Source organism: Nansenia antarctica, assembly GCF_963989245.1.
Source record: "Nansenia antarctica genome assembly, chromosome: 2".
NCBI lineage: Eukaryota > Metazoa > Chordata > Actinopteri > Argentiniformes > Microstomatidae > Nansenia > Nansenia antarctica.
Window position 1 is genome coordinate 64,277,584 of NC_137675.1, and position 27,676 is coordinate 64,305,259.

Here is a 27,676-nt window from a genome sequence, read left to right on the forward strand (position 1 = left end):
ACTACGTTGACGTGGTTTTCTACGTACGACACGGGTAAGATCAAAATCTTGATCTAAGCACTTTCTATAAATGAGGCCCCTTGACATGTGGCCAGCCGGAGTCCGATCTGAACCTTGTAATCATTAGACGCCGGCTCTACCTCCTGTGCCACAGCCGACCCAAAAAACCATAGTATTCATAATTTGTGCTTCTTACATAATTTTTTGGTGCACACATTTCTTTGTGCATACATTTCTTTGTGCATACATTTCAGTTTGTATAATTCTTTCCTGTAATATGTGGCATCCAGGTAGAAATAAGCATTTTGTGTTTACGGTCTCTGTTGTATATGTAACAAGTATGTGCACTGCTCTGAGAAATTAAGGGAACACTTCAAGGATATGCCCCCCCAGACCATCACTGACACACCAAAGCGGTCATGCTGGATGATGTTGCAGGCAGCATAACGTTCACCACGGCGTCTCCAGACTCTTGTCACATATGTCACATATGCTCAGTGTGAACCTGCTCTCATTTGTGATGAGAACGGGGCGCCGATGGCGAACCTGACAATTCTGGTGTTCTCTGGCAAATGCCAATCGAGTTGCACGGTGCTGGGCTGTGAGCACACTAGTCCCACTAGAGGACGTCGGGCCCTCATGCCTCCCTCATGGAGTCTGTTTCTGACAGTTGGTACCTTAACTGTACATAGCTCATAACTATATACCTCTAACTACCGTACTTGCCATACTGTACCTATCACTATCACTGTCATGTTTTTATAGTATCACTATTTGCACTTCTGGTTAGATGCTAAACTGTGTTTCATTGTCTGGTACTTGTACTCTGCAATGACAATAAAGTTGAATCTAATCTAATCTAATCTAATTACAGTGAGGCAGCGGAACACACACACACCCCCCCCCCCACCCCTCCATATCTCTATCTATCGCACATTACTCTCTTCTCACTCACCTTTCTCTTTTTCTTTTTTTTCCATGCTCTTTTGAGGGTTGGGATAAGGATGTTAAAAGGATGTTAGTAAGGATGTTGAAAAACCAAACAAAAAAGAAATGCAGACTGCTCTACTCTTTATTCTGAGAATTAGATAACAGACACGGTCTCATAGATTCTCCAATATGGAAACACAATTTAATTTGTTAGTTATTACAATCATAATTCATCGACAGTTAAGAAACTACGATATCGTGCCTGACGCGAGATCCAACCATATTATCCAGTGGGCGTTCAGATGTAATCCTAGACTAAAAAGCATTGTCAATGGAGATTTTACATTCAAAGTGTGTGATTTAGTCCAGGACTTGTCTTGAGCCTTGTCTGTGAAACCGGCCCTTTGTTTGCGAAGGTTTCCAGCTACGTGCTACATGCTCAAGCTTCTAAACCCAATAAGGCGTTATGGAACAGCTATCATTTGCATGGTAGGGACTTGTGAGAAGATAGATACAGTAGTTTATATACCTACCTAATATATAATATACCTATAACGTTTGAATAGGCATCAACCACTCCATCCATCCTATCATCCAGTGTGCTCCTCTCATCGATAGGAGCTCTAACCTTGTGGCCCTGAGGAACACAGGTTGTGGTTGTGGCCCTGAGGAACACAGAAGGTGAAGGTGAGAAAATAATATAATTCTTTCACCATCACCGCCGTGTCCTTCTTTGATGAAAAGAGACAATAGGTCAACACGTTTTCGGTGGGATAAGTGTATGTCTTTTCTGCTGCCTTCAAACCACCACACTCACACACACACACACACACACACACACACACCACAGACAGACTTGAGAAACACTAACACACACACACACACACACACACGTACACACGTACACCCAGTCCCCTGGTGTTTCCCTGCGTTGGCGTCTGACCCCTGATCTTTTCTTTATTCATGCATTCGTTATTTCTCCTCTGGCTAATAGTGGTAACTATCCTCCTAACGAGATCTTACTATTCCCACGCCGGTCCTACACACAACCACACAACCTGTTGTAATATGAGAATTAACACTCATTTAGAAAAAGCTCAATCTGAATTTCTAATTGTGTGATTTATTCCCGAAGAACAACATCTTTTAAATGTCACTGCATTTATTGTGTTCAAAATTCATGTATTGTTAAGCGAACCTGTTCGATAGATCGTTGACTGTCTCTCTCCTAATCTCATGGGGCTGTGACACCACGTCATTGTGCTGCAGGTATGAGGTCAGGGTGGATATTGTTCTTTTAGGTCTGTCTTCATGGCTCCCCGTGACTTCTTCCCTGCAGCCCCATCACGTTGGTTGCCTGGCATACAGATGGGCTGGTTTAGTGGTAACACTCATTCATATTCAGGTGATATTTGCGTTGTCTTTGCTGTAAAGGACTGATAGATACTCTGCCTCGCGTTGCCGTAAACAAAATGGAATATTTCTGATGCAGCTCCTGACTCTTTTTGAAGATGCTCTCTCTCTCTCTTTCTCTCTCTCTCTCTCTCTTTCTCTCCCTCTCTCCCTGTCTGTCTTGTCTGTTTGTATCTCTGTCTCTGTCTCTCTATCTGTCTGTATCTCTTGCTCACTTCATCCATCATATGGATGTTTTAGACTGCCATTGTGTCATAGCATGTCAAATACGCATATCACACACCAGTGGTGGCTGGTGGAGGTAGAAATCGGAGGATGGGCTCATTGTAATGCATGGAACGGACACACGTGTTTGATACCACTCCTCACTCCTTTCAGTACAATGGGCCGTCCTTGGATTTCTATGTCCACCAGCCTCCACACGCCAGTCACACACTTTTCTAATGGAAATTTCTCCGTTCTAGTCTGAGGTTGCTGTCTCATGGGGGTCCCAGGGAAAATGATTTGACATGAATGATCAAGATTCAAGATTGCTTTATTGTCTGTCACAGAGTGACAGAAATTCTCCTTTGACAGGCTTTGTGCAGTTCATGAATCCGGTTTCCACATTAAAAACACACATAGGTCACACATACAATAAAAACAGACAGATATAACAGTGTTTATAAAATGTAGTGCCTATTTAAGTCCAGTCATTTAAAAATAATAGTAAAAAAAAAAAAACATCTTCAATGTTTTCCCCTAAAAGTAATTATTTCATAGATATATGAGGCTGGTGGTGGGGTAGAAATCTGAGGTATTTGATAACGTTCCTCATTCCAGGAAATGCCATCACGTCCGGAAGCAGTGTTGAGATAAATGAACTCAGTTGGCCTCCACTCTTCCGCCAGTCTTATTGTTCTTCTCCTCATGCATTACCACACCATTACCACAATTCTACTGAAACAAATTTCCTTCCACTCTTGAAACAGTTCACACAATCTGCCTATATCCCTGATTGCACTAATCAGGGCCTACTGGCACTCCATCAGTCAGGATATGAAACTATTTCATAGATTCACTGAATATAACATGTGTTATAAGCTACTGCATGTTTTGTGAGAAGGAATTGTGTGAAAATGAACTTGATCGAATGGACTAGCCTACTATCTGACTATATGACAAGGGCAGCCAGTGACAACTGTCCGTCATGTTTAATCCATTTGGGACAGAGAGAGTCAGTCAGAGTTATGTGTCTACAGGTGAGTCATCGGATGATATCAGGTTGGACATCGAAGCGGTGGAGGGGAAGGGGTGTGATGACGTATGGAGCGGAGCATAATCGGCATCAGTGTTCGGCGACTCGTATAAATAACGGAAAGTCCGAGAGGCGGGAAGAAGCGCTCTCTCCCAGACTCCGCCGTGCGACAGGTAGGGCTTTTCAACTTAAGAGTTTATCCGTTGCTTGAAAAAGACTACTATTTGATACATTTTCGTTAAATGATGGCCTCTTTCGTTCATCGGGAACGACCGACTTGTTTGAGAAGCCTAGTATTTTTAAAATTGTGATTATTTTTTGCCTCACATGATATCTGATAGTTTTTATCATGGTGCTGCTCGATGGACATTTCTTCTGCAGCTGGTTTATGTGTTATAATAGTGAAATAAAAACACATAAAACAAAGGCTTTGTTACAAAATGCGTTCTTGCACTCTATCTAGAGCGTATACCAAGTGCAGTAGCAAGAACACATTTTGGAACTTTCTGACTGCAACAAACGAATGTAGGCTATAATATAGTATAAATAATAGAGTAATATTTTATTTGGGCAGGATAGATACACAATACTTAAAATTATTTTAAGATGGTTATCATTAAATGCTTGCAGATAGTCCACTGCAGATCGATGTGAAGAGACATCCACTGTGCAAGTTCTTTTGGCTACCTCCAATGGATTTTGCTTCATGATTTGGTCTCAAAGTAGAATCAATGTTATTTATTTCGTTCTGTTATTTATGGTAATTAACGAAACTTGTGAAGAGGGACGCTGCGCAGCGCCGGGGGTCTGCTGTGACACAGGTAAGAGGGAGAGCATATTCTCTCCTATGTGTCTGTTTTAGAGCAATCGTCTGTTTGCTTCTTGGACATCACTAAAAGTGTCTAGTTGAAGTGTGAACTCCACTGTCCCCCCCCCCCACACCAGGGGAAGCTGCTGGAGGTAGTCAGAAATCGGAGAACGGAATGAGGAATGATACCAGTGGTATCAGTACCATGTTTGATACAATTCCCTATTCAACTCCATGCATTACAATGAGCATGTCCTCAGATATCTACCTCCACCAGCCCCCCCTGCTCCACACTCCCTACCTCTTGATACCACACAAGCATCACCCTCTCTCCCCCATGTAACCTGCCCTTGTCTCTGCTCGTACACTGGTTGGTAACACACACTCCAGGCTATCCCACTCCTCTACTGCCTTCAAACCACTTCACCCACCAACACACACACACACATACACACTCCAGGCTATAGGCCAGAGCTACAAATCATGCTGTATAAATATGTGTGATTAATGTATTTTATATTTCTGCAGAGGGCTGTACACTGGACCCAGACTGCCTTGGTGATAGTAAACATTGGCCTGCTGAAGAGCAGAAGGAAACCCTTGGAGCTTCAGCGGGGGATATGCTGCTGCGAATGCTCCACGCCACCAACAGGGGGCGACCTCAGTAATGAAAATTAACCACTGTCCCTGCCTGACATGAGAACCCAATTCACTATACACATCCATACAAACGTTACTGCTGCAAAAAAATAAATAAATGCCACAGACACACAGCTGGAGGAAGTGAGTGAGTAAACTATAAGCTCTAAAATGTATGTTTAAAGTGATTAAGTTGTCTTAATGCTTCAGTTCAAATATGCATCGTACAATCCACTGGATATGGAAAGAATGGAATGTAAATATGTAGCAAATAAATCTTTACTTGCACTATTGAAGTGTGTGTGTTTCCTAGGTCACATAAAAAAAGAACTGACATGTGGATTCAGTGTGTTCAGCTATTCTATGCCTAAGAAGGACACGTGGATGCAGAAGAATGACCCACAAGCACTCAAGGGATTGTGATATAAAACAGTACCTTTATATTCCTTAATAAAACATTCCTTATAAACTAAACAGATATAAAACACTGCCCAGGTTTAACATTTAACATTCCTGTAAACAAAGCATTCCGACAGCTTCCGCCAGTTTCTCTTTCGTATCCTCCGCATCTGAAAAAAGTGACCAACAGTCTGAACATTAACTGCAAACTTCTGCTTCACAGTCAGGGAGGGAGGGAGGTTCTTCAAGTCTTCATCGAAGCAGCGCAACCTTTCATGGCTGAGGAGAGGGAGAGACAACTGCTTACGGGGCCCTACTACTTAATAATAATAATAATAATAATAATAAGTAAAACATTTCATAACTTAAGGAAGACTTCCTAAAATGGAGGTCTGTGGTTGTAGGTCGGCTGTACCTTGTGTTGCTGTAGTTGCTGTTGCTGTTGTTGTTGTTGTTGTTGTTGTTGTGTGTTTATGTGTAATGCTATGAAGTCTGCTGGTAAAGACGAGGCCTGTGGAAGTGGTAGCCTGTTGTGTACCTCGTGTTGCTGAAGCTGCTGCTTCCCTGAGAGTCTGTCCCACAGCTGCAGCAGCAGACCTCCAGCCTGGGACTCCAACTCCTACAGGAGGGGAGGGGGGGGGGGGAGGAGAGAGACAGAGAGGTGAGGATGGAGGGAGGGAGGGTAGGATGACTCAGAGAGAAGGAGGGAACAAAGGATGACCCAAAAAGGAGGAGAGTGAGCGAAAACAAGAATGACCCAAGAAAGGGAAAGCGAGATAGAAATAGTAGATAATAATCACAATTATAATAGAAATTGTCCAGAAATGAGGTGAGAGGGATAATGTGACGTGCGTACTAACATCTGTCGCACCTCTCTCTCTCTCTCTCTCTCTCTCTCTCTCTCTCTCTCTCTCTCTCTCTCTCTCTCTCTCTCTCTCTCTCTCTCTCTCACCTGTCCGTCTCTGCTGATCTGCACCTTCTTGTTGTCGTTCCAGGGGTTGAGGAGCTGGTGGGCGTACTGGAACGGCAGGCTCTCCTTCCTGATCCACTCCACGCAGAACACCCCCCCCAGCCCAGTGGACCCCCAGTCCTGGCAGCGCTCCTGGCCGATGTCAGACGTCATCCTCGCGTAGCCCTGAGACAAAACAACAACATTTGAGTCTGCGCTCTCGCTCTCTGTCTGATGCACACACAGTTGTGTGTTGTGTGTGTGTTTCTCTCTCTGACAGTCTCTCAAACACACACCTATAAAGTACATGACAACCCCAGACTTTCTAAAGCCTCTTTCACACATAGTTCCCTGTAATTTCCATGGAATCCCAAGCTTTGTCGACCGGGCATTAATACATGTGGGACGGAGGTATGATATGTGGCAGATAAGGGTGTGTGGCGGTCTCGCGCGCCTGTCTCGTTCCAGCGCGTCAACTCGTATTACCAGTGCTTACCATCACCATGTTCGCTCGCCAACTAAAGCACTTGATTACTGTTGATATAAACATACTATACTAGTCCATAAGCACAGTATGGGAGAACTTGGTGATAAGCATAATACGAGTTATACATATGCGCTCTGCGCTGCGGGCTATGCGCGATGCAAGATAACTGAGAGGAGACGGTGTGTGTGCACTGCTTCTATATCATAAGATGTACATTTGAAGTACAAGTAAGCTAGCTAAGTAAGTAATCTAGCTAACTATGCCTGCTGGTTGCGCGATGCAGGACAGCTGTGAAAGGAGACTGACCAGGCAATGTTCAGGCTTCCGTTCAGACATACCATTCAGATTCAGATTCAGATTCATTTATTTATTCAAGGGACAGTGCATATTAATAAAACAAAAATAAATTGTAAATACGCCAGAGTTAGCCCGAAAGCTAGTTTTCATCCGCAGTCCCTATGCCATGATGTTGTATACGGCTCCCTGGAGGAAAAAAGTACATTTAAAAGATAAAATATAGGTAGACCTAGGCACAAAAAAGTAGACAGGACAAGCATTTAGCTTAAGGGCATAACATAGGGGGTTAAAAGAGCATACATTAATCATAGGCGCTTAAAAGGAGGGTACATATAAGCAGAGGGTTAAAAGAGCATACATTAATCATAGGCGGTTACCATAGGCGGTACCATAGGCGGTACCATGACACGGTACTTTCCATGGAATTATACATGGTCTCGACCAGGGTAATTGCCCGAGCGGATTTCCCTGGTCAGACGCATTCAGACATACACCGCCACGGGAAATTGCATGGAATCAACTGGGAAGGCTCGTATGTGTGAAAGGGGCTTAATTCAATGCCTTCCAGATCAAATTCCATCCAGGTCACACAATCTACCAGACACTCTCCTCATGTTCTGGAACATGCTGTACCTGGAAGTGTCCCGAGCCCTGGACAGAGAAGACTAGCAGCACCAGGCTGCCCTCCTGGAAAGCTCTGTTGAGTTTGAGCTCGTTGGAGGGAGTGGTGGACCAGATGCCTTTCTGCTGGGAGATGTCGATGTTCCTCAGGTTACAGCTCTTCATGATGAAGTAACGCACCATTGCACTGCCTTGGCGAGGGGAGAGGGGCTTGGAGCACTAGAGGGTGGGGGGGCGCCGGGTGGAGACGAGGGATGGAAGAAAGGGGAGGGTGAAGAAGTGAGTGAATGGATGGAGGACAGTTTGTGTGGAAATCATTTTCTGTGTACCTTTCCTGAGGAGGTGAGCTGTTATAGGGATTGGTAAAGACCACAGAGTCTGTGTGTGTGTGTGTGTGTGTGTGTGTGTGTGTGTGTGTGTGTGTGTGTGTGTGTGTGAGTGGGTTGGGTGAGTGAGCATGTGTGTGTGCAGTGTTTCCTCCAGGATATTTCCCATTAGTGGCGCATAAAACGCGTGCACGCGACACCAATCGTGGTGATTTTAGAGGCAATAGATTATTGTTGCCCCGCGCATATTGCTATGAATAGTTCGAAGCTAGGTGCTTGCACGTTAGGTGCGAGAATGCTCGGTTAACCCATTAGCGGGAACATTATATTTGTTTCACAAAATAGGCTGATTTAATTGACCATGAACATCAGAGACAGACATTACGAATGTTCATTTAAAATACTCTATACTGAGCACTGGTATAAGAACATGAACCAGAGAACAGCAGTAAATGCAATAACCCACAGTCGTCGCTGATGATGTTGCATTTTCGATTAGGATAAGGGATTAAAGGCACCGGCGATGGACTAAAAGAGAAATCCGTTTACCGGCTTTTTACACGCACATGAGTTGTTGTAAGACTCATAAATGTTTCATTTCCACGGCAAAACAAACAATACACAACGAGGGTTTAGTACTACCACCGCATGATACAGCTGCATGCATGTCATAAACTCGTGTAGAACAGCTGAGGAGTCTGAATATGTTTTCAACAAGGCAACAACTCTGCTTCTCACTCCAATTTTAAACTCTGAGAGCGCTGGAGCGCACACTGGGCCCGACGTCATAGAGAAACCGAGTCATTTGATTGGACGAGAGGCATTCCACCAGTGCTGATCGGATTTCCTGAGTGAATTTACGAACGCAGCCAGTTTTGAAAGCGCGTCGCCTCGCGCCGCGCGCCTGTTGAGAGATTCAGTCTCGATTGCAGTGCGAACACAAACGACGAGGTTAATTGCAACATTGTAACATATTGTAAATAACTACCCCTAAATCGTAACGAAATGTTGGTCTGGAAGCGGCCTAAATCTAGCTTCAATCTGCTTTTTTTCTGTTCTCCGGTCATAATAACTCGCTGCCTTTCTGCGCAGCCTGAATCAAAGTGGACTGTCTGAATGGTGGCGGAGGAAATTCTTTGGTGGCGGCCCGCCACGAATAAATGCATATAGAGGAAACACTGGTGTGTGTGTGTGTACCTTGCCAGAGGAGGTTAGCCGTTATGGGGGCTGATAAAGACTACAGAGTCTGTGTGTGTGTGTGTGTGTGTGTGTGTGTGTGTGTGTGTGTGTGTGTGAGTGAGTGGGTGGGTGGTTGGGTGGGGTGAGTGAGTGAGTGTGTGTGTGTGTGTGTGTGTGTGTGAGTGGGTGGGTGGGGTGAGTGAGTGAGTGAGTGAGTGAGTGAGTGAGCGTGTGTGGGTGTGTGTGTATGTGTGTATGTGTGTACCTTTCCTGAGGAGGTGGGCGAGGGGCTGTTACAGGAGTCAGTGGACTTGGTGGAGGAGTGGTCGTCTGACGAGCGTTTGGAGTGAAGCAAGGGCTTGTCTCTGCTGTGGGAGGGTTTAGGCTGGAGGAGGGCTGGGGACAGCCTGGAGGACCTGGGGGGGGGGGGGGGGTTCAATCGACAGTTCAATCGTTTTTAGACTAGGATCTATTCATACAACAAGGGACACAACACTGTGGCATTTCGAAGAGAGAGCCTCAGCCAACGTTGGACCCGGAAACACGTCACGACTTAACAACCGAATAGCCATGTGTGTTTGAGGTCAGGCACAGAGTGAAACCTTGAAGAAGGAGGCAGCTTGGTTGAATCACTCATTAGCATCATGGGGAATCACTCATTAGCATCATGGGGAATCACTCATTAGCATGGGAGTGAGTACGCAACTCTCTTTCTATCGGTTGACGTCCAGCCTATTTGTGGTTGTGTGTGTCTCAGGTCAAGTCTCCTGTTATAGGGAGCTGCTGCCATTCAAACAACTACATTTAGACGACTAGACCATCTTCCTCGTTATTCCTTTCCTCACAATATATATATATATATATATATATATATATATATATGTTTTTATATTATCATTGGAGACGACAGAGATAAAACATTCAATTCACAGTTGCTCAACGTTCTTTTATCTCTTAACGTTAAGATGTGTTGCTGGCTACCTGTCCGTGCCATGTGGGTGTGTGGGTGCGGGGGAGTCGTCCAGCAGGTCGGCGGTGTCGTTGGAGGCGGGGGTCCGCCTGCTGTTGCTGCTCCTCGAGGAGGCGGCGGTCTGGGGGGGCTCCTCAGAGGACATGAAGCGCGGCCGCTGGCCGATGCCAGTGGGCTGCTGGAGGCCTGACGACTGCTCCTCCGCACCCAACACCTGGGACAAAAGAACACAATGACTGGACATTATTCTATTCTTTTGTTAAATATGTTTTAGGGCATTTCGGCTTTATTGGGATAGAGACACGTAGAGATTGACAGGAAGGATGGGTGAGAGAGAGAGAGAGAGAGAGAGAGAGAGAGAGAGAGAGAGAGAGAGAGAGAGAGGAGGATTACATGCAGGATATGTCGACGGCCGGAATCGAACCGAGGACCCTGCGATGATATGGCATGCGTGTTAGTGTGCTACGCCACTTACACACCTCTATTATATTTGTAACATCTTTTTTCATCTTGCTGTAACCAAATGGGGCAATAAAGACATTCTGAATTTGAATCTTGAATTTATGTCATTCATGTCAAGGGGGCATTGAGAGAATTAAAAGTGCACTGTATGCTGTTTATACAACTTGAACGTTCACACCTACAAACGTACTGTCCAAACGTGACGCGGTCTGGTCAATTAGTCCGCAAGTCGCTGCGACACAATCGCTAATCAACTAACACAGCTTGTTTTGTGAGACTGCTAACAATGTAAAGTAGTGTTATAATTTACTAGGTAGCAGTGGGGATTACTCACCGAATCCATTGCATTGCAGTATTTTGGCTTGACTAGTGAGTTTGTGTTGTGATTTTCAACAACGCTGAAATGTATTTCCGTGTTTCAAAATAAAATTGGTTGCCGACTTGCAGCCCAAATGACCAAACCATGTCACAAATATGTGAGACATCCATCCATCCATCCATCCATCCATCCATCCGTCCATCCAACTATCACCCACCGAGACCAGGGCCCTGATGGTGGTCTCGTCCAGCTGGGACCAGGGCGTGAAGGAAGAGGTGATCCACCTCAGGAACAGACCATGCCACTTCTGTCTCAACTCAAACACCAGGCCTGCCATCTGAGAGAGAGATGGGGGGGGGGAGAGAGAGAGAGGGGGAGGAGAAAGAGAGAGGGGGAGAATAGTTTAATAAAATGTCAGAGAGTGAGAGGCAGAGTGAAAGCTGCTTTTCTGATGAAACACCCAGCTGTCTTCAGGGCCCAGTTGTTCAAAACTTTTAATCTGGATCAGAACGAACCGGATTCTTTTTTTGCTATCCAGGATCAGATCGAGCTGACTGATTTCCCCTATACGACTCAAAATCAGCCAGATAGATCTGATCCTGGATAGCAAAAAAGAAGAATCATTCTGATCCAGATTTAAAGTTTTGAACAACTGGGCCCAGGGGTCAATATGACTCCTTTTTCAGACTGAAGGTTGAACTGCTAGCCCTGCTAGCCCGAGTCCTTTCACTATGGCTGAAAAATGTAGATATACACACACCGCTACAAACAGGTCATGTGAGCGCTGCAAAAACAACACACACACACACACACACACACACCTCTCTAAACTCATAACATCTCCCTCACCTCTCTGTCGAGTTTGAAGTTGACCCACTCGTCAATCTTCATCTGGGCCAGGTGAGATGTGGAGCGGTCCTCCTCCTCGCTGTCGCTGCTCTCGTTCACCTCCTCATCTACACAGAGAGAGCAGCGGTAGTGATGGTTACCGGCACATGTATTACCTCATGTATTAGTGGTGGTTACCAGCACATGTATTCCCTAATAGACACGCATTTACATTTTACATTTACATTTTTGGCATTTAGCAGACGCCTTATTCCAAAGCGACTTACAATCAATACATTTGAATACTAAGCATGTGAATCAGCAGTCCACCATTCGTTGCAGGAAGAGTACTCTAGCTCGGGCCCGGGGCCACTGATTATCGCCTTTTATCGCCTTCTACTAAAACTTTTTTTTTTTTTCTGGAGAAACTGAGAAACAGTACAAGGGGGGCAATAGAAGTTCTTAGGGACACAGTAGAGGGGAAAGCGGGTGTCTTTAGGAGACGTAGTGGTGAGGGTCAGAAGATGTCTCAGGAGGAGCAGTTAAGATGTAACCTGAAGAGATGGGTCTTCAGTCTACGGCGGAAGATGGGTAGTGACTCTGCCGTTCTGACAGCCGTTGGGAGCTCATTCCACCAGCGGGGAGCCAGTGTTGTGAAGAGACGTGATCGGGCAGCCCGACTGCTGTGTAGAGGAGGTGGGGCCAGTCGGCCAGCCGAGGTGGAGGAGCGGAGTGAGCGGGCAGGGGTTTGGGGGGTTACCATTTCCTTCAGGTAGGCAGGGGCTGTCCCTTTAGCTGCCTGGTATGCAAGCACCAGGGTCTTGAATCTGATGCGAGCTGCTATCGGGAGCCAGTGCAGGGTGCGAAGGAGAGGGGTGACATGCTAATATTTGGGGAGGTTGAATACCAGCCGGGCAGCAGCATTCTGGATGAGCTGCAGAGGTCTAATGGCTGAAGCGGGGAGCCCAGCCAGGAGTACATTGCAGTAATCCAGGCGGGAGATGCCTTAATCAAGCAGTAATCAAGAGTTGCGCTGCCTCTCTGGTAAGGAATGGTCGTATCCTTCTGATGTTGTAGAGGAAGAATCTGCAGGAGCGAGCCGTTGCTGCAATGTTCTCCGCACAGGAAAGTCGGTTATCCAGGATCACTCCAAGGTTCTTGGCTGTCAGGGAGGGGGTTACAGTAGAGTTCTCCACTGTGATGGAGAAGTCTTGGAGAGGGCAGGCTTTCCCGGGAATGAAGAGGAGCTCGGTCTTGTTAAGATTGAGCTTGAGATGGTGGTCAGCCATCCAAGTTGAAATGTCAGCGAGACATGCCGAGATACGGGTTGCCACGTGTACATCAGACGGGGGGAAGGACAGGAAGAGTTGAGTGTCGTCTGCGTAGCTGTGGTAGGAGAGCCCATGTGAAGAGATTACCGAGCCAAGAGACTTGGTGTAGAGGGAGAAGAGTAGGGGCCCTAGGACGGAACCCTGGGGTACTCCAGTGGAGAGGGTTCGTGGAGAAGATAGCGATTCTCTCCAGGTCACCTGGTAGGAGCGGCCCGCCAGGTAGGAAGAAAACCAGGAGTGTGCGGTGCCAGAGATGCCCAGGTCTGAGAGGATGGAGAGAAGGATCTGGTGATTGACTGTGTCGAAGGCAGCAGACAGGTCAAGGAGAATGAGAACAGAGGAGAGGGAGGAAGCTTGGGCAGAGTGGAGGGCTTCCGTGACGGCAAGGAGCGCAGTCTCAGTGGAATGCCCAGCCTTGAAGCCGGATTGGTGGGGGTCTAAGTGATCCATCTTCCGGAGATAGTCAGTCAGTTGTTTAGATGCCGCGCGTTCAAGGGTTTTGGAAGGGAAGGAGAGAAGGGATACAGGTCTGTAGTTGTGGACAGATGATGGGTCAAGGGTAGGTTTCTTGAGGAGAGTCTTGACTGGCTATTTTGAAGGCCGCTGGGACAGATCCAGTGGATAGGGAGGAGTTGATTAGGGTGGTAAGGTAAGGAAGGATATCGGCGGAAATGGATTGGAGAAGGGGGGTGGGGATGGGGTCAAGAGGGCATGTGGTTGCCCGCTTTGATGTGATAAGTGTGAGAATCTCATCGGGGGAGAGGGGGGAAAAAGATGACAATCCAGAGATCGAGTGTCGAGGGGAGAGTTTGGAAGGGGTGTTAGCATTGTTAGTGGGAACAGTGTTAGCATTGTTAGTGGGAGGAGGGAGCGGTGGGGGGGCAAAGGTGCTGCTGATGTCGTCCACCTTTTTTTCAAAGTAGGTGACAAAGTCATCGGCGGACAGGGAGGAAGGAGGAGGGGGAGGAGGTGGATTAAGGAGTGAAGAGAAAGTGGAGAACAGTTTTCTAGGATTAGAGGCAGAAGAATGTATTTTTGAATGATAGTAGGATGTTTTAGCAGCTGATGCCGAGGAGGCGTAGTTGGCAAGGAGAGAGTGATAGAGGTTAAGGTCATCAGAAAGGCCAGTTTTTCTCCATTTCCTCTCAGCTGCTCTGAGCTCTAGTCTACAAGCATGTAGCGGTCGATACACGCAAGACTTTCATGAATCGAGGTTACGACAAGCAATCTTAGTCTTTTTTTTTTTTCTTTTGCTTTATTGTCTGTCACAGAGTGACAGAAATTCTCTTTTGACAGGCTTTGTGCAGTTCATGAATACGGTGTCCACATATATAACAGTGTTTATAAAATGTAGTGCCTATTTAAAAAGTCCAGTCATTTAAAAATAATAGTAAAAAAACCAGTATTATGATTTAAAAAGCTAAAATGTTGTGGTTTAAAAGAAAAACAGTGTGCTTCCTATTTTAAAATGTTCAACCTACCCTTGACCCACCATTTTAAAATAGGAAGCACACTGTTTTTCTTTTAAACCACAACATTTTGCAGTGGGAATGAATGATTTGTTATATGTGTTTTTCCGGGCCAGTGGAGTTCTGTAACGGCGGCCTGATGGAAGTGGCTGAAATGATTGCATTCTAGTCGATTTTATTGGCTATTTCGTTTTAATTTCGTAAATTTTCGTAGCGATAATTGACATACAAAAAGGATGCGCCGTTTTTCATCCGATAAAGAGAGAGAAGTCTAGCTTACCTTTCTGCATGGTGGGCTCCTGAAGGGCGCTAACGGGGAGTTTGGCGCAGCCCCCAAATAGGGCCACCGAGAGGGGAGTGACCGCGGTGCAGCAGCGGATGCTGGCTATCCTATGAGCTCGCGTCATCTCGTCATAGATCAGCCAATCGGTGGGCAGGGACTGGACAGCCACCACCTGGCCATTGGCTGGGGGGATCTGAGGGTTGGGGACAAAACAACAACATGGAGTTCCTACAGTCACACGAGCATACCTTTGTAGAATGCATTGTCAATAGTAATAGTTCATTGTAAATGGTAATGTAAATGGCATTTGTCTCTTTCATGGTGTACTGAGTTGGGGGTAATACTGTTTACGTACTTTGGGACACTTGAGTATTTGCTGAGGATGATGTATAAAGCTTGGTCTTCCACAGAGAGTAGAGAGCCCTATAAAAAGCAACTCTAGCGCTTTCTGCTTCTTTTCCTGCTCTTGAGAACACAGACCTAATTGATTCACAAGCCTCCTACATTATGGGCCAGTTTCCCCTGATTGAACAGGTTAAGCCTAATAATCCGAACACTTTACTAAAAAAAGCATTGTCAATGGAGAATATTCTATTGAAAGTGTGTTTTTAATCCTAATTTGTAAATTGTTTTTATTTTAGGGTATTTCTGCTTTATTGTGATAGAGACAGTAGAGATTGACAGGAAGGATGGGTGAGAGAGAGAAGGGATGACAAGCAGCATAGGTGGATGGCCAGAATTGAACCAGCGACCCTGCAATTACATGGCATGCACCTTAGTGAGCTACGCCACGCAAACGCCCCAGTGCTAGTTCCTATAACGGGTGTATGGGAATGTGTAGTGTTTGGCGGCCTACCTTTTTGTACTGTGTCTGGCTGAGGACGGAGCTGGGGTGCAGGCGGACCCTCTTCTCCTTGGTCCCGGACAGAGAGCAGGTCTCCCGGTCCACATGGATCAGGTTGGGGTACAGCCCGGCCACCAGGGCTGCTTTCACCACCGGCCAGCTCTCACTGTTCTGGTTGACGTCGCGGATGTCCCCGGGGCCGCGCGCCCGCACACACCCTGGAGGAACACACAAGGGAAAACTATCGACTTCCTGTTCATTACGCTTTCGCGCAAGGAAGCCTTTCTTTTGGGTCCTAAATTCTCTGAAAGAACACAACGTTAAGACCAGGAAAAAACATCAAGAGAGGGAGCGGTCCTTACAGAGTTACGCTAGTTGAGTAATCTGCTAACGAGAGATAAGATATAAAGACTCCTGACCCTCCCAACCAGAGGTGGTAACGGTCAGGTAAGTCTCACCAGTAGTTCTGAGATATCCATGGTGGCTTATAAATGCTAGACTAGGCTAAGCTCAGTAATGCTAGGCTAAGCTCAGTAATTCTACACTAAGTACAGTAATGCTAGGCTAGGCTAAGCTCAGTAATGCTAACCCAGGCTAAGCTCATAATGCTAGGCCAGGCTAAGATAGGTGTTTAACAGGTAAGTCTCACCTATAGCTCTGAGCTGCCCCAGCAGCTGTGTCCTCATCCCTACGATGATCTCCAAGGTAGCCTGGGACAGGTAGTTCTTCTCACAGAAGGACCTCTCCCAGCCGTCGCCACGGGCCTTCTGCCACGCCTACAACAGAAGACACAGGAAAGGCAGACACATGTCACCTTATTCAATGTGCTGTCTCTATCAGGACAGCTTGAAAAGGTTCCCACTGGAAAGAAATGTTTTGATTGGAGACACAAGAGATAAAAGTCCGTAATGATCTGACGATCAGTGAAAAAGTGGGGTGCGGGGGGGTTGAACCCGTGTTTCCCACATGGAAGACACCACTGCAACCATTAGGCCTAGAGGACATCCTCATGGTCTGAGGGAGATGCTTGAGTTGTACATGTCTCAGGCAGGACTACCTCATCAAAAGAGCATGACTCCAATCCACCTCCGCTACAGCTATATGGCTCTAGTCTGAAACTACAACAACAACAACAAAAAAACAGGCTCCCCTCTGTCCTCACCTGGAAGGCTCGGAGAAGAGCCATGTGGTCGCTGAAGGTGCCTGCGGTGAACTGTTTGCGGCACAGCATGGCGGCCCTCTTCTGGGAGGCCTGGGTGGGCAGCACAAAGGGTTCGCGGTGGGCCAGGGTGCAGGCGATAGTCAGGATGGGGTTCAGACACTTGAGGGCCACGGCACACAGCACCATCTTCCCCAGGTGGGGCTCCACAGGCAGGTCCACCAGGTAGTGACCCAGCTCCGTCAGGTCCTCCCATTGGTCCATGGCATCTATGGTCTGGAGGAGGGGGAGGAAGTCAGTGGAGGTCAATGGAATAGTCTTGTATACCCCCCCCGAACGTCAGGTAATATACTAGTAAATGGCATAACTAAGATCAGATGTTATCTAGGCAGACAGTCTCCTTAAACCTCCATCATTTTTTAAAAACAGAATCGTACCTGTGGAATTAATTAATTCCATCAAACATTGATGGAAAACATAACTGCACACAGAAGTACTGCTTAAATCCGATATGCAGACAACAACAGTGTGGAGTGAGGGGTTGTGGGGGAAGCTAGCGTCTCTTACCTTGAGCATCTGCACAGCGTTTTTAACAATGATGGCGGGGGGAGGCTCAGGTGCTTTGGCCAGGAAGTCAGCGATGGGACAGTTGATGGGAGCCAGCAGTTTGGTGTGGAGACAGAGTTTCTGGAGGAGAGAGAGAAGTCAACCCTACAAATAAAACTATGCCAGTGTGTGTGTTAGTGTGTGTGTGTGTTTTAGTGTGTGTGTGTGTGTGTGTGTGTGTGTGTGTGTGTGTGTGTGTGTGATTGTGTTAGCATGTACGTACCTGCAGGGGCATCCTCAGCAGCTGAGGGACCTGGTACTCCAGCATGTTTTTGAACCTGAGGCGACTGAACAGGTGGTAGCATATCCCCGGCCTGCAACGCCCAGCTCTGAGGAGACATTAGTTTTCAACTAGGGTTTCATAGAAAACATAATGAAACATAATGAGACTTCTGCTGCATTTAAGTGTTGCTCAGGAATGGTGAACTCAGAAAGGTCCCACTAGGAAATTACTATGAGATCTCAATGAAAGGCACTTTTTACATAGACAAATGTTTCAAAGTGCTTCACATCATAAACAATAAAAATATATACGTATATATAAACAATAAATACAATACAAACAAATATGCTCCAACACCAAACCATAGACCCCCCCAAAAAGAGCAGAGGAAAAATAATATATGAGTTTCCCCACTGAGAGCCATCTCAGGAACAACCAATAGGGTGTGATTTCAGGAGTTTCCGAGGAGCACAGAGGAGAACCCACTCCATATCATCATCATGAGTCTTGCAGTGGACGAAATTAATAAAGTATATCAGATTCTGATGGTGAGTCTCTGAACGTCTAGGACTCACCTCCCCTTCCTCTGCAGAGAACTGGCCCTGGAGATCCACACCATCTTGAGCATGGTCACGTGGTTCAGGGCGTCAAAGGACTTCTGTCATGGGGAAACGTCGGGGGAACGTACACATCGTTAACACATTGGTGATTGGTTCATGACTCTGAAATTCTTAAGAACGAGTGCACTCAGTATACTGTTGTTATTGTTGTTGTTACTCTGCCATAGAAACGGCCCGGGGATGGTATAACACAGGGTGTTGTTTTCAAAGTGAATCTCACTGTACCTCTTTGACCTTGCCTGAGTCGATGACAAAGACCACGTCGTTGACTGTGATGCTTGTCTCTGCGATGTTGGTGGACAGAATCTTGAAATAAAGACAAAAACATACACACGGGTGTTAACACTCAGGGTATTCATCTACACCTCGTGCGTTTGTGACAGGGGAGGCTAGTGGAGGTAGAAAATCTGAGGGCTGGCTCATGGCAATGCATGGAACGGAATGAGGAATGGTATGAAACACGTGAAAAAAATTAGGAATGGTATGAAACACATGAAAAGAAACTGCTGACGTACTATTTTGCGGACACCGGTAGGAGTGTTCTTCAAGACTCTCTGGTCTGCGGTCTGCATGTTGGAGTGGAGGGTGAACACCTGGTACCTGATGGACCAGCAACAACATATGTCACGACAGGCTTGAGACTGAAGCAGGTTGAGGTCAGGGGAGGCTGGTGGCCTAATAGATGTGAGTAGTGAGTTGGACTGGTGATCAGAAGGTCAAATCCCACCTGGGAACACCACCACTTGAGTAAGCCACTTAGCTCTAAGTTACTCCAGGGAGAACGTCCCTGTAATCTCTAATTGTTGTTATCGCTTTGGATAAAAATGGTTATAATGTAAAAATAGTGGAGGTGGAAATCACAGGCTCATTGTAATGCTCAGAGTGGGAATGAGGAAAACGTGTTTGATACCATTCCTCATTCCGTTCCATGTGGTACAATGAACCCGTGCTCTGATTTCTACCTCCACCAGCCTCCCCTGGTTGAGGTTAACCCTACACTAGGGATGGACGGTTTCAGGTTTTTGAAACCGAGAAACCGGTTAAACGGGATTTAAAATGACATTGTTGAGCCGCCAATTTCAAATAATGGAGCCCTATTATACTACTACAATACATTCATGTTGAAAACACCAGAAGCACAGTTGCAACACAATTAGATTACTTCATAGTTTGGGACCGTTGCTATTTTTAGAAACCCCGGTTTTCGGTTTGACCGAAAACCCTCACAAAGGTTGGGATTTGTGAGGGTAAACAAATCCTAGTTCTGTGTATTGAATATTGTGTAATTTATTTGGCCATTTTTTGTTGATCTATTGATGTCACTGAAGCTTCCCCCACTCTCTCTAACCTGACTTGCTAAAGTGTTGGGTGTAAATCTACAATCTAGGTGCCTAAACAGGAAACACAGTAACATTGTGAAAACGAGTAGCAAATGACAACAATAACAAAATAACTACGAAACCCAAATAGACTGATGGATAGAAACATTAGCTTCCTTGATATACAGATGATTCAATCATTCAATTGTTGACAGTTGTCAGAATTACTCCTTGTTTAACTGTTTTTACTTTAGCGTGACCCACCGTTAGTGCCATACTAAGGTGCATGTTTTGATGCCATTATTACCTGTGAGAGTGCTCAGAGAATCTTCTGTCGTCGTAGAGGATACGGTCCCTTAGTCCCACGATCTCATCATAGCCAGGCAGGAAGATCAGAACAGCACCTGGAATGGAAGAGCAAACATGGAAAAACTGAATTTTAAAACAAATCAATCAATGTTTAGGCATAGTGTGAAGTTAGTTTGGCCCTTTTATATCATTGTTAAATGGCCTAGCACTGACAAAACAAAAAAGGAAAAAGATATGCATGACTCTAAATTAAGTTCCATTTTGAATAAAGTGTTTCTGGATGCTGTATAGCCCAATTGTTCAATGCATAATCAGTATCATCACTGTGGCTTCAGCCAACCCTTATGAGATAGTGGTGGTGGTGTTGGTGTGCTGGCTAGCTTGTTGCTGGTTCGGGGCCCCTAGCTCAAATCAAATCAAATCAAGTTTTATTTGTATAGCGCATTTCTCACAAGATGTGACTCAATGCGCTTCACATAATGACAGAGCCGCAAGCAGGCAAAGCTAAAAAACCTGTACACTGTGCAGCCAGGAGAATTCCCTTGCAGCCCTCTACTCATAGAGCGACTACTATCAGTTTGCCTACCAGCACACAGCAGTGGCCCCCAAACCCCCCCCCCCCCAGGGGGGCCCCAGCCGCCCCACACACCCGACCCGCCCCGTCTCTCACCGTCCTCTGAGCTGGTGCAGATTTTGTGCAGCAGGTGCATGATGAGGTCCAGGTCCACCCTCTCGTCGTCGAAGCTGTGGTGGTAGCCCTTCAGCAGCTCCTGGTCCTCGGCACTCAGCTCCGTGGCGGCCGCCGCCTGCACCAGGGACGACTCATCCAGCTTCCCAGCCTCCAGCCACGACCTGGGGGTGGGGGTGGTAGTTGTTTGCATTTTTGTGTTAGTAGTTTTTTATGTCCGTTTCTTTTCCTTGCATTCACATGAGGGTATATCCAGCTCTAATTGGAGTTTGTTTCACATTGCAGAATTAGGTTTGGCTAAATCAGTCATTCTTTGTTAACCTGGCCACAATATGGAATGTTATGTTAAACAGCTCTCACAGGTAGGATTCTAGTAGATCCAATGCGTCAGCCTGCTGGAAGTGCATGGCCCAGTCCAGAGCAGTCCTGAAACAAAACAAGAGGATTGATCAACATCTCACATATCTCTGCATCATCAGGTGTTCCTGAACCAAGGGGCCTGATGGAGGTAGAAATCAGGAGGCCTCATTGTAATGTATGATTTGCACGTGGTTGATAACATTCCTCATTCCATTCCATTCGTTACAATAAGCCTGTCCTCCAATGTTTATCTTCACTAGCCTCCTCTGTCCTGAACAAAAGGCTTTGTAAAATTAAACGAGGACAAAACAAATCACAGTAGTCTGGTAACAGCTTCCCAGAACGTGGGTCGAATACTATTAGAATGTTTTCAAAAATAATTCGAAAATATTGTTGGCTTGAACCTGCCTGGAGTTTGCAATTTTGGAACTACTCAACTGGCTCAATTGTGTGCAGGGAAAACTCAATCAAGCACAGTCAAGTATCTGTACTATTTCAAATACTATTCGAACCCAGGTCCGCTGCCTTACCAGCCGTTGGAGGCCTTGACGTTGACATTGGCTCCCATGCTCAACAGCTGCTCCATCTGACTGAGGAAGCCCCGGCGTGCCGCCGCCATGAGAGGAGTGACACTGGTCCCACTGTGCATGTAGTCCACTGAAGAGGAGGAAGAGGAGGGAGGGTCAGCCTGGGAACTACATTACCCACAATCCCTGTGTTATATTAGTATAACATACATTCATTCAAAGAGGTTTTTGTGTTCATTGGGCAGGTTTCCCAGGACACAGGTTAAGCTTGATCTTAGACTAAAAAGCGTCTTCAATGGAGGTTCTATATTGAAAGTGGGATTTACGATCTGCGTCCTGGTTGAGGAAGATGTCAGAGATGCAGGCGTCCATCTCCTTCAGCAGCCATGGGTCCAGAGACGACACATCCTTCTCATTCTGACAAGACAATCAGACAAGGACATCCGATGTTGGGAAACATACTGTGCTCAACAATACTGTAATGTCTGTTATGTTTTGTTAAGATGTTGTGATCAGGAGGTCATGAGTTCAAATCCCACCTAGGAACAGCACCAGTAGTGTGCTCTTGAGTAAGGCACATAGCCCTAAATTACAGCAGGGAGACGGTCCCTGTAATCTCTAATCTCTGCTAAATGGTTAAGAAAAAAAAATAAAGCTATCGTCTAACATTCAACCTCACCATTCACAGAGTACACATATCAATCAAAACAAGATCCTGTTGGTGAATCAGTATGGACTGAGAACAAAAGACATTGAGAGATGCATCACAGAATGGCTAAGGAAGAAACCGAACTGCCCTTTTTCCTTACCAGCTGGTTGAAGACTCCGTCCCCTCTGTCATCCAGCAGGTCGTTCTCCTGTAGGACACAAGAGGGCGCTGTCTTCTTTCTCAGAGACCCCTGGCGAGCGCCCCCCTCCTGGACCTTACACCACTCTGTCAGAGACGTCTGCTGCTTCTCCTCTGGCGGGGGAGTACGCACGCGCACGCACGCACACGCACGCACACGCACACACACGCACACACACACACAGACACACACAGACACACACAGACACACCCCCACACAGACACCCACACACACACACACACACGACAACAGAGACGACACACGCTTGATCATCCTGGACATTGACTGATTACTTACTGTGAGGGGAAAAACACAAACATTTACATTTCTAGAGGTTACGTTCAGAAAGCAGGTAATTAAGCAGTAGAATATGACTGACGGTTACCTCTCTGCATCTCTGTCTTGTATGTGACCATGTCTTTGTTAGTGTAACCCGTCGTCCTCAAGATGTCCTCCAGAAACAGCTGCCTCACCTCGAAGGGTCGTCCTTTGACTAGAACAGACCAGAACATAGTAGTCATCCATTTCCAAAACTTACTTTCAGTAAAGGCTGCCTTTAGTCCCCGTAACATGGTTAAGTCATGATCTCTTGAAATGAGATCACCCATATGAAATGAGACGACCCTAAATGGTACCATCATCTCTGTATCCGCAACCCAAAATCAGTATGGCTGCCTGAAGATCAAAGTTGACTTTGCTATGGATGAGGTTTGACTTTGCTATGGATGAGGTTTGTTTGACTTTGTTATGGATGAGGTTTGACTTTGCTATGGATGAGGTTTGATTGACTTTGCTATGGATGAAGGTGGTCTTACTGTGTATGACAGGACAGGGTCCGAAGTATCGGAGGAAGAGGTCTACGTCGAGGGCAGCGCTGGAGAGGACCAGCTTCAGAGTGGGCATCTTCTCCAGCATGTCCCTCATCTTAGTCAACAGGAAGTCAGTCAGCCCGTCTCGCTCGTGAACCTCATCCTGATTGGACAGAGAGACAGGAAGTTGAAACTATTAGTATTACACCAATGGAGTAACCAATCAATGACTCACTTTTTATGTGTTTCCATGTACTGCAGATAAAACAGCTAACTATAATAAAAATGACATACGGCTAAGTCAAATCTCTTTCTTGGGACACTTTGAAGTGGTTGCACAGAAGGTGCACTTTGTCCCTTTTTCTGTGCTTCGGGCTGATTTCTAGGACACAACAGAAGACTAATCCCGAGACTAGAATGCATCCTCAATAGAGATTTTCAGACTGAAAAGTGTATTTAGTCCAGGACTAGGGCTTAATCTCCGGTAAACCAGGATCTCTCAATGTTCCATTTGGCCACGTGTGTGGAGCATTTACATGACATTTTGACCATTTAGCAGCTTTTATACAAAGCGACTTACGATTAGAGATTACAGGGACAGTCTCCCTGGAGTAACTTAGGGCTGAGAGCCTTACTCAAGGGTGGTGGCTCCCAGGTGGGATTTGAACTCATGACCTTCTGATCACCAGTCCAACTCACTATCCACTAGTCCACCACCAGCCCGGGGGATGGTAGAGCTTACCACGATGACGTGAGTGACAGCGGCCAGGGTCTCGTCGCCGGACATCAGAGTCCTCAGAAGGACTCCTCTGGTGCAGAAGGTCAACAGAGTCTTAGGGGAAACCCTGGGAGGTCAAAACAGAGAGAGGTCAATCAGGGCTATTCTCATTCATATCAGTAGGTACTGTATGTAGAGACTTGTCACGTATGGAATGTGAGGTACAGTAGGTAGGTGGGGAGGGGGCAACCAGAGGAGTCAGTGAGATTTAAGCTAATAAAAAAAAAAATAAAAAAAACTCTTTGATAACAGGGCTGGAGGAATTACTTTCAATACAGCGCACAGTGAAAGAGGACAGAAGTGTCTACCTGCTCTCCAGGCGGATCTGGTATCCGATGGTCTTGCCGATGGTCTCCCCTCTCTCTGCTGCCACGCGCTCGGCCACAGCGATGGCCGCCAGACGTCTGGGCTGGGTGCAGAGGATCCGACACGGGATCCCGTTCGTGCAGCCGTCGTCCAGGAGGAACTGAGGGATCTGGGAAAAACAAAAACACTTCCCAGTTAAGTTTACAGATAAAGAATTATTCTCAGCATTCACACAAATCTCAAGGCAAACGAGATATCGACAAACACCTGTGCGGTTCTCCCAGAGCCCCCTCTATCTCACCTGAGTGGTTCTCCCATAGGGCTTTCACACCGGCAAAGAACCGTGCCGGTTCGCATTCGCGTTTGGGAACCTCCGAACGTTGGCGCTGTCTGGCGAACGAGCCCGCGTTCATCGGGCTCGTTCGCCAGACAGCGCCTACGTTCGGAGGTTTCCGAACGCGAACCGGCACGGTTCTTTGCCGGTGTGAAAGCCCTACCAGAGCTCCCTCTCTCTCACCTGAGTGGTTCTCCCAGAGCCCCCTCTCTCTCACCTGAGTGGTTTTCCCAGAGCCGGTCTCCCCGATGATGAGGACCACGCGGTTGCATTTGATGACCTGGACGATCTCCTCCTGGTGTTCGTACACGGGCAGGGAGCGGCGGAAGGAGTCCAGCTCAGACGGGCTTCTCCTCTCGGGCACCTGGCGGACGCCCCTGCCTAGCCGCCCGTTCTCTGAGTGAGTGAGACAGACAATTAATGTAAAACTCTAATTAAGCCGTAGCCTCTCCCCCGGTCCTTACGCACAAAAACCTGTGTCGGACCCATCCCAAAGGATTTGCTTACGTTGGTCAAAACCTTTCAGATCTCCATAAGTGTGGGCACATAGACACAGGGATAGAAACAGAAGATCACCCCCCTTTCTTTCTTTCTTTCTTTTTCTCTCTCTCTCTCTCTCTCTCACTCTCACACACAGACACACACACACACACACTCACCAGGCTTCGGAGCCACTGACCACCACCTCTCAGCGCGAGGCAGCAGGTCAGTGCGTTCCTTGTTGGTGACGGGGAACCTCTGCAGCAGGCTGCGCACCACGTGCTTGGAATTCTGGGAGAGGTGAAAGGTCATGATGGACTGGGGAATCTCAGAACCATCCTTCTTGCTGATATGGAGGGTTCGGCTCGATCCCTTACTGAATATGAGACAATTAAAAAGTTAGTCAAATGTATTTGTTGTAAGACACTTTGGAATAAGGTGCTAAATGCCAAAAAATGTACAAATCGCGAGTGTTCATGCTTTTCTATGCTACTACTGATGACCTGATGTATCAGGGTCATGAAGGGTTATCCCATTTCATAGGGGACGATTTCAACAACTAGCCCTTGTAACTCTGTTCAGAGGGGTCAAGTCGAAAAGCGAGGGGCACTCGAAAAAAGAGGGGTAGGGGTAAAAAATAATAATAATAAGGGATTGGGCCCATGTTGTCACGTTTGTTAGAGGGGTTGGTGAAGGCAAATACAGATCTGTGACCAGGCTGTATCCTAAAGCAGATTTTCCCAAAACACTATACACTAGTCCAGCGGTTCCCAACCTTTTTGGACTCAAGACCCACTTAAATATCTCTATAGTATTCGCGGCCCACACACACAGGCATTTTACAGACGTGTAAAAAAAAATGGTGTCTCATCATTATTCTCTTATTCTTATTGGATATTTCATATGCATCATCATACACTCATCATGCATAGCATGCATTAGGCCTAGTAGTAGCACACTGATGATGCAGTTTTGAAGGTTTTAAAGAAAAAAAATACAGTAATGAAAACGTTTTTGTAAAAATAACGATTCTAAAAAATGATTTTGACCATGATTTGGCGGCCCACTTGCAGTACTCTCGCGGACCACAAGAGGGCCGCGGCCCATAGGTTGGGAATCGCTGCACTAGTCCCATTCTAAGACCCCTACTCTAGATAGGAAACGGATGCAATTCTGGCTAGCTTTACCCTCTGCTTTTAGAGATGTAGCCAAGGGACTGGGCCAGGCGATGAACGAAGGCCCTCTCAGTGCTGGAGAAGGAAGAGGGAAACTCCATCTCTGTGGAATCAAAAGACATACAGTTGATATATTGAGTTCTACCCAAAGAATCCGTTGAACTTGGCTAATCTTGCAGAGCCAGACAGTGTGGGATGTTAGATAAGAAATAATGACAAATCAACTGTCCTCCTACACTCATTGTCATTTCACCGTTACCTTTCTGCTCGCTGTACTGGAATCTCTCCAGGGAGATATTCACCGCTATTTTCACCTCCTCTTCTATGCCTTGTATGTCTTTCAGCCCTTTGCCCCTGGGTCCCCCTCCACCAGGATGGTTAGACTTGCCCGGGGTAGACTGGGGGGAGGCTGTACTGGGACGGGACATGTTGATGCACTGTACAACACAGAAATGTACCATCATATAATCAACATTAGCAATGATCAAACTGACAAAGTAGCTTGCTATATTCTTATCACGTTGCTAGCTAGCCAAACACCGTTAATATCCATCTCTAACCTAGCTAAAGTCAGCTAAGTTAATCAGTAAACTTAGCTGACTTTAGCTAGGTTAGAGATGGATATTAACGGTGTTTGGCTAAATGGCTAGATGCAATGACCTACTACTACTTGCTAGATGACTGTCCCAAATCTGGCTTTAGCTATTACCTGAACAAAACTACAACTCAACTTTCACCACCTCTCTGTCTGAACTAGGCACTGGCGCAGTTCCCAATGAAGCTAAACAAGTTAGCTCGCTCGCTAACACCCGGCTAGCCGTCAACTCATTTGTTAGTTAGCACCCGAAAATACCGAACAAATGTGTCACTTCGTTGTACCGACTCATTGGTGAATCATACACACATCGTTGGATACAACATTCATATATGTTTTTTTAAATATAAAACCACACTATCGCATAGCTTGCAGCTAATTACCTCTGAAGTCCCTCTCCGTGTACCGCGACTGTCTCGTTTGAAAACAGCGGGAAATCTGGTCCAATCAAATTACTTGGTCCGTTTATGACGTTGAACCCAGTGTGCGCTCCGGCGCTCTCAGAGCACATTTACGAACGCACCCAGAAACGTCACGCAGTGCATTTGAGTCTTTAGACAGTAGGCTCTGTCCTCACTGTACAGTGACTGTCAGAAGTTTCCCTCAGGAATAAATATTTGAACAACTCTACAATTTTATTTCAACAATTGAACTGCATTATGGATGTTCAAATAGTTTTAAAACGTTGTGTTTTTAAATATCTCAAAATATGATGAAACTCTAGCCACATAGTTTATCTTCATCTCAGG

The 27,676-nt window shown here is 46.3% G+C and overlaps 1 pseudogene across 1 annotated transcript; it reads right to left on the reverse strand.

Annotated features, from left to right (window-relative positions):
- Positions 1 to 1,553: 1,553 nt before the first annotated feature.
- On the reverse strand, positions 1,554 to 26,760 carry LOC308150438 (3'-5' RNA helicase YTHDC2-like; annotated as a pseudogene). The gene is made up of 31 exons: positions 26,592 to 26,760; positions 26,345 to 26,435; positions 25,331 to 25,533; positions 24,895 to 25,073; positions 24,346 to 24,512; positions 24,002 to 24,104; positions 23,266 to 23,422; positions 22,836 to 22,943; positions 22,412 to 22,563; positions 21,883 to 22,019; positions 21,606 to 21,770; positions 21,076 to 21,141; positions 20,698 to 20,879; positions 20,026 to 20,122; positions 18,915 to 18,999; positions 18,625 to 18,705; positions 18,355 to 18,437; positions 17,780 to 17,885; positions 17,518 to 17,637; positions 16,954 to 17,226; positions 16,441 to 16,567; positions 15,804 to 16,009; positions 14,945 to 15,140; positions 11,886 to 11,992; positions 11,254 to 11,373; positions 10,267 to 10,469; positions 9,551 to 9,701; positions 7,793 to 7,999; positions 6,379 to 6,561; positions 5,965 to 6,045; positions 1,554 to 1,595 (listed from the first exon to the last, which is right to left on the reverse strand). The product of its transcript is annotated as a 3'-5' RNA helicase YTHDC2-like (transcript).
- Positions 26,761 to 27,676: the final 916 nt, after the last annotated feature.